The sequence below is a fragment of the Cornus florida genome, unplaced genomic scaffold, assembly GCF_030987335.1.
Source record: "Cornus florida cultivar Cherokee Brave unplaced genomic scaffold, ASM3098733v1 CherokeeBrave_3.0.0_Hap2_Chr07, whole genome shotgun sequence".
In the NCBI taxonomy this organism is placed as follows: domain Eukaryota; kingdom Viridiplantae; phylum Streptophyta; class Magnoliopsida; order Cornales; family Cornaceae; genus Cornus; species Cornus florida.
Genome location: NW_026775577.1, coordinates 52,703,946 through 52,711,262, shown reverse-complemented (window position 1 = coordinate 52,711,262; position 7,317 = coordinate 52,703,946).

Here is a 7,317-nt window from a genome sequence, read left to right as displayed (position 1 = left end):
TACCTGTAGCACACTGCTTGAAAATGTGACCATACTCTCCACAAGTATAACAACTACCCTAGAAAGTACCAAATGGCCTCCTCTGTCGGTTAGTTTGTGGCTGACCCTGTCCTGCCTGTGGTCCCCCATTCTGCTATCGCTGAACAGGTGCCACATCCCTGGGAGCATCTGATCCACCCTTATGCTTCTTCCAAGGCTGTTGTCCATGGAACTTGCTCTTGTCATTCTGTCGATGACCGTTCCTATTCCCTTTCTCAGCTGACTGATTAGTAGAGTTTCTGTCACCCCGCTTTTCACCCTTGGCCTGTCTGATATCCACAGTCAACTGATACTACTGTAGAGCGGCGTCTACCACCTGAGCATAGGTAGTATAGGCTGGACTACCTGTAATAGCTCTCTTGATAAACCATATCAGTCCCTTGACGAAACTGTTCCGCTTCTTCTCCTCTGTATCCACCTCCTCCGGTGCAAAGAGAGACAAGCATGTGAACTACTGCTCATACTCTGCCACTGTCATATTCCCCTACTGCAGATTAAAAAACTCAGTCTTCATGGCTGCCCTGACTACATAAGGGAAATATTTCTCATCAAAACGGGTACTGAACTGATCATAAGTCAAAGTCATCCTCTCCTCTGCGGTGGTAACTGACTCCCACCACTGTAATGCATCCCCAACTAGCTTGAAGGTAGCAAGCATCTGCTTCTGAACTTCCGTGCACTGAGCCAAGCGAAGATGTCGCTTAATATCCTGTTTCCACTGGTGAACTGCTCTCGCATTGGTGGAGCCTGTGAACTCAAGTGGACTCCCCTTTGTGAAAGAACTCCTAGCCTTCTCCCAAGTATCAGTCTGAACAACAGGTGCTTGTAGAGGTGCTGACTGTACCTGAGGCTGATTCCAAAGTGCAGCTGTTACCCCAACTTCTATAGCCCGAGAAACGAGGTCATTGAGGTGAGGAGGAATCTCTGGTTCTCTGACCTGGTCCAGAGTCTGCTGAACATTCTCCTGTTCCTCCTGAAACTGACCCATGTTATCCTGAAACCCAGGCATTTGCTACTCTTCCTCCATTTGCTGACGCCGTAAGAGATATTGTTGCGTACATACTGCTCTCCTTTCCTTCCTAGTTCCTTGCATGTTTTGTCCATTTCTAGCATTAACCATCTGTTAACAAGAAGAGACAGACATCGGTACCATTCCTAAACGAACCGTAAGGAATACAATGAATCCTAAACTTAAGCTCTAATCAAGACAAAACGCTACGCGGAAGACTTAACCCAAAACATCTTAGAGACACTTGAACCTAGAGTGCTCTGATACCAATTGTGATACCCCTCGGATCCGAGACACTGGTTGATCAGGCCCAAGCCCAAACCCGAGGGATATCAAACAATTAATATGTTATAACGAACACAGATTACAAAATGAAATAATAATTAAACTTTTAAGAGCTAAAAGAAACTAAAATATAAAATCCTTTAATATTATATATACCTAAATCCCAATAATCCAAAACCTCCATAAGTTAAACAACTCGAGAATCCATCTCTAGTGGACCCCTAATAAAAATCCCAAACTAAATGAAAGTAAAAATAAAGATAAAATCCAAATCCAACATCTGGAAAGAAATCCTACATTGTCGGTAGAATGGAAGATCGTCTCTACTCAGCACGAACAAGCTAAGCCTGGAACTAACGTAGACCTGAAAAATAGAAGTGGGTCAGGCCCACGAACAAGTTCTATCCTACTACAATCCAAGCAGAGACTCGATACGCATGTACATACTAAATAGTTCAACAATAGCTACTAATCCATACATAAATATATCCACACTACTGGACACTCGCTAAACCATGAAGAGGGTCTCAACTTGAATAGAAGGCATCACACAAAACGCATCTGAGTGGGCATGAGTGCCTAAACCTAAATAGGGTATACCTCAACCCTCACAGCTAGCTACATATCCAATTGCATATACGCACCCTAATCGTCGACACTGAGACGCAAGTTCATGTCGCGATATCATAAAAATATATCTCAACTACGTTCTTAACCATCCACAAGAAATCCAATAAGTCGATCGGCGTATTCAACCGCACCGACTCATTAATATAAGGAGGATTTTATTTAATAACCCGTGCCCTTATTCCAAAATAGGTAGGACTTAGCAATTTCTTTTGAGCTAATCCAAACCTAGTATGACACCGTCCCATACCGGTGCATACAATCCCATCCATCCAACAGTTGATATAGTACTTACAATTAAATAACAATATCAATAGTTCCATACCAAGCGTACTAGAATGTATTAGCAACCATTCTTAAATAATACCAAAAATTAATTAACATTGAAAATATAAATATTAGTATCAACTACTCCATACAAAGCATACTAAAGCAAATTATCAACATGCTTAATTAACTTAACAGTCGATAAAATACTGCCCATATAAATGTCAATACCAAGAATTCTAGACTGAGCATGTTAGAGCAGATTAACTAGCATGCTTAATTAAACCAATATAGAAACCATAACTTAATCACCCAGGACTGTATCTGTATTATAACTCTATTCCCAGTTTCTATATAATTAACAGAGCCTAAAAAAATATTGTCTCATTCAATTCCATGGCATGCAACATAAATATAAGTAAATTATCATACTTGAAACTTTCTGCTCAACAGATTGATGCACCGCATTCTAGAAATTTAATCACCAATTTATCTTAGGTAAACATAGATTCCTAGCAACTATTTCTATTCTTTGAATATGATAATAGCAGTGAACAACTCTCACAGAAACTTCTAAAATAATTAAGAATTAAACTATTCAAAATCCCACAGGTTTGCCAAGCACATACAAATTTCATACAGTTTCAACAGTTAAACTCAGTGTCTAAATCTATGTTCTTCTGTTCCTTTAGACTTTAATTTTCCTCTCGACAATCTCTAAACATCCATTACAATATCTATTTTTCTCAGAATAACTTAGAAAATCAACTACTAAAGACCTTCCTTACTGAAAATTGAAAAATAAAACCACAAAACGGGAAAAACTGGAAAAACAAAAGATGGAGCAGGCTCCAAAAATACTTGGAGCCGCCTCCAAGTGCCTTGGAGTCCCCTCCAAAGGCTTTGGACCCACCTCCAAGTAAAAGGAGCCGGCTCCAATCCAAAAGGAGTCGGCTCTCTCCCTCCTCTTCTCCGTGTTCTCTTTTCCGGCATCGTCTACCCCCCCGGCCCTTCACTGCTTAGGTTCCCAGAACTTGTAACTGAGTTCCAGTAGATTACCACCCCTTGTTTAAGTCCTTATTACATTGCTAAGATGGGTGTAAATAAAGAATTATACAGGCAAGTTTCAAGTTTATACGATTTAGCAGGTAAAAACACATACTGTCACAATTAAAATTCGAACCATGAAACAGATAACGTTTTTATTTTATTAACACATGTAATCCATCCTGGAACTATTAAGTATGCAAAGAACATGAAGCCTAAGGGAGAGAGTTAAGACAGAACTTGCCTTTGAGACTTTTATTCAAAATTTCTACACCGTCTTCGAAGGTTCCCGGCAATTCTTACTGAAAAATTCCTCTATTCCTCCTCTCTGCTTCCAAAGACATATTAGGTTTATTTTTCTTAAACCCTAAACCACCGTATAACCCTATTTATAACCTTAAACTATAAACCCTAATCCATGTATAATTCGGCCCATAAGTAATCCTAGGTTAAAATCATGTCGGCTACTTATGTGTATACCAAATATGCAACCAACCCTACTGTAATGTGAAACATAATTAAATTGAATTAAATCAAGGCAATTAAACAATTAAATTTAAATTCAATTAAATAAATTTAAGTAAAACAACTAAATTAAACCACTTAAATAATTAAATCAAGTAAATTAAAACAATTAGCTAATCAATTAAAGCACACTAATGAAAAATTAAATAACTAACCACAATATCAGCAACAAAATTAACACATATACACTTCAACAATTTAAAAATGCAATTTAAACAATAAAACAAATAAACTAAAATACCAGGACTATCCTTTTGAAATTAGGGGTATTACAACAGTTTACCGATTGTACAGGAATTTCCGAACGTATTTTAAGAGATTCCAAGGTTGCCACCTAGTTAAGAGATAGACTTCATGATTGAGCTAGCTCCAGGCACTACACCTATTGCTAAGGCATCATACAAGATGGCATCGATGGAAATGCGAGAGCTGAATGATCAAATTCAGCAACTTCTCTGCCAGGGTTTCATTCATAAAAGCACTTCACCTTGGGGATCACCAGTGTTGTTTGTGAAAAAGAAGGATGGCTCACTTCGCTTGAGTATAGATTATAAGGAGTTAAATAATGATGAGCGCTGAAAAGTGCGCATTTAAACCCCTTAAGCTTAGGTATTCTAGGACCTTTATCTATCTTACTTTCCCGTTTTAGACTAATTTTGTGTTATTACCCTTTTCAGGTACTTATCCCCAAAATAAGCTAACTCAGCTAAATAAGAGCATAAATGAAGCAATCTTGAGATTAATCAAAGAAATGAGCAGAGTGTGAGCAAAAGGAAGCAAGTGATGGAGATTAAGTAAGTTCGATCGATATTAGGAAATATTCGATCGATCCAACTTTGATAGATTTCAGCACTTCAAGATGGATCTGAACTATTTTGCCCTTATCCAAAGATCCCACAAAGTTCGATTGATCCAACTTTCTTCCGATTGATCGAAGAGATTCCATCTTATCCAGTAGTACCACCACACCTACTACTTTTGTCTCTTTCCCAAAAATATCTCCAAAATATCTCAGATTTGTCTTTATCCAAAAAGGCGCCGCCATAGAGGATCGATCTAGCTTAAGTTCAATAGATCTCAGCTATGTTCGATCGATCTCAAAAAATGTTCGATCGATTGATTTCCCCAAGTACGAGAAAATTCAATTTCCAGATCATTAAAAGTTGTCTCATATCCAATCATTAGGGAGGAATATTGGCATACGAGCCCAAGTCATTGGGGGTGACATTTGACCTACCTATATAAGGAATATAAGCCACTTTTACAAAAAAGACTTTTGACACAATTTCCATATCATATTCTTAGTGGGGAAGAAAAGAAGAAAGGAGGCTAGAGACATAAGCTTGGAGTTCTTCCATCAACCAAGAAGATGAGCAATTTCTACCATGGAATTAGCCCTTGAGGGTTGGAGGACACCATCCATGAGTGGCTAGACATCCTCTTGGGGCTAGAGTTAGCCCTAAGCATGCTTTCTACATCTTGATTTATGTATTTTTGAGGGGATTTGTATTGTGATATATGTTTTGACATTTTTATATATATAGATCTTGTTTATTCAATGATTTGTGTGGTTTAATGCTTCCAATTGATCATTTCATTCTATCCATATGTCTATGTATGCTAGAATAGATGTTCATGTGTTTCTCTCTAGATTTTGTGTTATTGATGTATGTCTATGTGTATTGATGCTATAGATCTAGAGATTGTCAAGACATAGTGCTTAATAGAATGCTCTTGTGGTTTATTTGATGGTTCATACTCATTTCTTGATGGATTGTGTCTCTCCCTTAGTTTAATTAATTTAATTTCATGTCATTAGCTTAATTGTAGTGTAGTTGTAGTTTAGATGTTAAATGGGAGGACAATCCATGCTTGTTGTTTGATGTTCCATACTTATGAATACAAGTAGCATATGTCTCTAACCTTGTGATGTGTTTGGATTGTGAGCTTAAAGAAAGGATTAATGGCTTAGTTTGATATATTGTGCTATCAACTATGTTGCTTAGACAATATATACTTAATTAGTCATTCATGCTTATTGAAACAACCACACACACACACTATTGTTGCAATACATGTTTTCTCCCTCACTAATCATTCATTAAGGGTGTAGAAAAGCTATACGTAGTGGTGATCTCTAAACCCCAAGATATCTCTCTTTTATCTTCTCTCTATTGCATTTAATTGTTACCTTTAGTTTAAATTGCATCTTAGTATAATTCAATCACCAACCAATCTTTTGATCACTCGATCTACTAACTCTAATCTTGATACCACAACCTAATATGGCCCACCAATCCCTTGGGATGATCCCTACTCGCCCTAACTATATTTTTAGTGAAAGGTAGTAGCAGCAAATTGTAAATGTAAAACTTAGCCACACTCATCTTAATCCACTTTGCACAAATTTGGCCGCGACTGCGTGGGTGACACCAAATAAGGTTACTATTCGTAACAAGTATTATTTGCCCAGGATCGACGACTTATTTGACCAGTTGAGGGAGCTACTTACTTCTCCAAGATTGATTTGCGATCTGGCTATCATTAGCTTTGAGTTAGGGAGAAGGATGTTCCTAAGACAGCATTTTTAACTAGATATGGATCTTATGAATTTCGGGTCATGCCTTTTGGGTTGACTAATGCGCCAGCTGTCTTTATGGACATGATGAATAGGGTCTTCAGGGTTTACTTAGATCAGTTCGTCATTATATTCATCGATGATATTCTGGTTTATTCTAAGTCTAAGGAAGACCATGCTAGACATCTTCGCATAGTGTTGCAGATACTTCGTGAGCACCAGTTGTATGCCAAGTTCGAAAAGTGTGACTTTTGACAACAAAAGGTGAAGTTTCTGGGTCACGTGGTGTCAGAGAAGTGGATAACGGTGGATCCAGCTAAGGCCTCAACTGTTTTAGAGTGGGGACAACCTACCTCACCCATTGAGAGTCATAACTTTCTGAGATTGGTAGGATATTATTGTAAATTCATCCAGGGGTTTTCAAAGATAGCGGCCCCATTCACCCATCTAACTAAGAAGGGTATACCATTTGTATTGGATGAGCATTGTAAGACTACATTTGACACACTGAAGAGCAAGTTGACTTTTGCACCTGTTCTAGCTACTCCCCATAGCGGGATAGAGTATCTTGTCTATGCAAATGCTTCTTTGCAGGGTTTGGGATGTGTTTTAATGCAGGAAGAACGACCGGTTTCTTATGGGTCTCGTAAGCTTAAGCCTCATGAGGTTAACTATTTGACGCACGATTTGAAGTTAGCAGTTGTAGTATTTGCCTTACGCATTTAAAGGCATTATCTGTTGGGGTAGTCCTTCAGACTATTTAGTGACCATAAGAGTTTGCAGTATCTCTTCAAGCAGAAGAAGCTAAATATGAGACAGCATAGGTAGTTGGAGTTTATGAAAGATTACCACTTCTCTATATAGTATCACCTAGGGAAAATGAATGTAATGGTAGATACACTTAGTCGTCGACCCAATACTAGTCTTTCTGTAATGTTTA